The sequence below is a fragment of the Poecilia reticulata genome, linkage group LG7, assembly GCF_000633615.1.
Source record: "Poecilia reticulata strain Guanapo linkage group LG7, Guppy_female_1.0+MT, whole genome shotgun sequence".
In the NCBI taxonomy this organism is placed as follows: Eukaryota; Metazoa; Chordata; class Actinopteri; order Cyprinodontiformes; family Poeciliidae; genus Poecilia; species Poecilia reticulata.
The window spans coordinates 28422319-28425566 of record NC_024337.1 but is presented as its reverse complement, the minus strand read 5'-3'; positions in this window follow the sequence as shown (position 1 = coordinate 28425566).

Genomic DNA, 3248 nt, shown 5'->3' with positions numbered 1-3248 from the left:
CTCTCAGACGTTTACTTTATGGAACTTTGTGGAACTTGGTTACCAGAAAACGCGATCATCTCTAAGCAACAGATTAACAGCGTAGCAACAAAAAATTCTTATTGATAAAAAAATATGTTTCTCCCGCTCTTTTGAAATAACACTTATTTTACACTAACATGAACCGAGCTCCATGCTCATGATAAATGAAAGCAAATTCAATCATTTCCATTGGCATGATTTATCACTTCTCTTTTTATTTCTCTTTCTTTCTACAAAAAACTGTATGATAAAAGCTTTCAGGTTGGTGCTTTGGTCTCAGCTAAACCTTTTTTTGAAGAAAATTTTTATTTACAGAGACTTCAAAATTAATTTTATTTTTGTCATTTTGTTTATTTATTTTGGATATTTGAGATGCCTTCCAGTTGCAGTGTTAAATGTTCATTATAATTTTAAGTTTACTGATCTTTCAGATTGTGTTCTTGCATTATAATTTTCCCATTAACATTTATTACTTAAAAATGGTCTAAAAACAACAATAATATTGTTTATCAAAAATCAAAATTTGTTATTGTGACWKGTCTACACACATATGATTTATAGTGTAGTTAGTTTATTGCCATGGATGGCATAGTTACTTTGAAAGAGTAATTTGATCACTCAATGAAAAATTCATCCATCAGCTCGAAAATGTGCATCTCTTTTCCCTCCATCGTTTACGTTTGTGTCTCTGGTGTTACATATGAAACTTATCTCCCCAAGGAAAAAGAAGAAAGCAACAAATGTGATTTCTAAAAATAATCACAAATACTTAACTTGGATACGTAATTTTAATCTGATTATTGGATTGTAAATAGTAACACGTTAGATTACGCGTTACAAGGGGTCAGATTAGAGTAACACGTTGATGACACCATTGTTTGACATTTTTGCTCAAGCTATTTACAGATCTTTCAAGTTTCCGATATATTACCCCCCAATGATAAACTTGTTCCTGCGCCCTTGGTTACAGAACTCAAACGTAACAAACAGCAGCTGCAATGAAAAGTCGATGTTGCTTTTCTCGTATGTTGTTCATAATTCTGTGCAGCACTTTGAGCTGCTTTATAAATCAAATTGATTGATTCCTGGGTTTTCAAACTTGTTAAGCTCGTACATATTAGTATTTTCTTTCTAATTCTGTTATTCCAGCATCGACTCTTACCAACACAGATGTAACCATCAGGCTATCAAACTTGGCACTAATGTCTTGTAGCGTCGCAGTGAACATGCTGTTTGCGTTGTCGTATGAATACAGCCATGCACTGAAACGTGTTGCGTGTGTTTAATTTCAATCATGTTGTTTAATTTGACATTTTAATTGTGTTTTCTTTCAGAAAGGCCACAAAAGCAACTGCACTTGTCTGCGATGATACATTTGGCAACAACATTTCTGCATAATTATGAAGAAAATCTGCACCTAGAAGATGCATCAGGAATTATATTATTGTTCTTTTTGTCATCACTTACTTTGTTAAAGAGTACTGGGACTATCCCAGTGCTTTTGTAGGACTTTATGCTGAAATACGAGACCAGCCACACATCACATCATATCACTCCGATCACTGCAGCAGGCAAAAAGACTGAAGTCATTCAGCAGGATCTGCCACCTCCCCATGAAGGCCAAACGTGTTAGAGGCTTAATCTGGAAAGGTTAATATCGTTCTCATCTGAGTGCCTCTTGAGAGGACATCATGATATTGTTACTTCTTAGACGACGGATCATCAAGTAGCACCCCGACCCAGATCGAACCGTCCTCGCGCTCATGTGGTATGCATATTCATTGAGCTCTGAAACAACCCCTTGAGTAGAAGAGAAAACTCTCTAATTAGTTGCCATCATCCTTGTGGCAGCTCGTTGGGGTGCGTTTGTCTTGCTTGTCAAATGTTTTTGTCACCCTTTGCTGCTCCGATTGTTTCTGTGCAGGTTTGCGCCTGGCAGTCCTCTGCCACGCATTCAGTCGTGTTTAAAATGAGTTTGTGCGAGCCTCATCCCCTCGCATTATGCTTGATGAACACATGAAGCACGCTGGAAAGTGCCTACGCAGTACAAGGGTTACAGCAGAGAAAAAGCAGCACATGATTGATGGACTGAATACAGTCGGGAGCATTTTTTATTTTTTATTTTTTTTTTTTGATAAATAAATCCCTGAAGCCTTCTTCCAATTTTGTCCAAAGACTCTGAAGATTGTTCGCTCCAACTGCAGGGTCAGTGGTTATTGTGGTTTCGATGCGACTGCCAGTTCTTGTCTGTGCAACACAACAGATGAGGAGGATTGCATCAGCAACTTCAGTTGCATGAAAACAGGGGCTTGTTGCAAAGTCGCTTACAGTTTGTGAATAGCTGTAATCATGCAACGAACTTCACATTTCAGTTTCTCTGCATGCGTTACATTGACCATTTCCCTTGACATGTACAACAGACCGATTCCAATCCACATCATATAGGTCAGCTTCTGAGTGTTTTGACAAAAGTAGAGAACTGTTGTTGTTCAAGCCATTCACTCTCAGCCCTGAGAGGTCTTCTCAGCTCCAAAGAAGAAATTGTAATATACATGTTCACAAGCTGTGTCATACTCCAGAAAAATGATTTTTGGCACGCTAAACTGTTCGAGGGGTGCGCTAAGTTGTAGATAATGGGAGGCGAACACCTGAGGTCAGGAGGGACAGGTCGCGTGGCTCACTGATTAGACGCGGCGTCGAAGAGGACTGAGACGATCGCAGCATATACAATTATCTACAAAAGTCAAAATACTCGGTGAAAAGTCGTACATCTGCTCAGACATAAATGAGCCCAGTTCCTCTTTTAACTCGGATGTTGACGGGAACAGATCTTGCTTTGATGAGGAGAAAATGTCCCAGTATCTTCAGTGACTGCAGAAACGTAAAATGTCAGAGACAAACACAAGCAACACACCAGTGACAGCCACTGACAGCCCCGTGTTTTTCTGCAGAAATAACCCAAAAAGATGCTACTCCTTTGAAAAGCAGTGATGTTCACATGGCAAAATTGTCGGTACCCCTCATTTAACGACTGAAAACAGGTGGAATAAGTTGAAACTGACAAAAGCATTAAGTAAAAACGTGCTGAAAATTAACCAGTGAAAACCAGACATTGCTTTTAAAATGCGGTTCAACAGAATCATTTTAAAGTACGTATTGATAAAACAAACCTAAACAAAAATGATGGAACTTCCAAAAATATTGAAACTAATTTAACAGTAAGGACG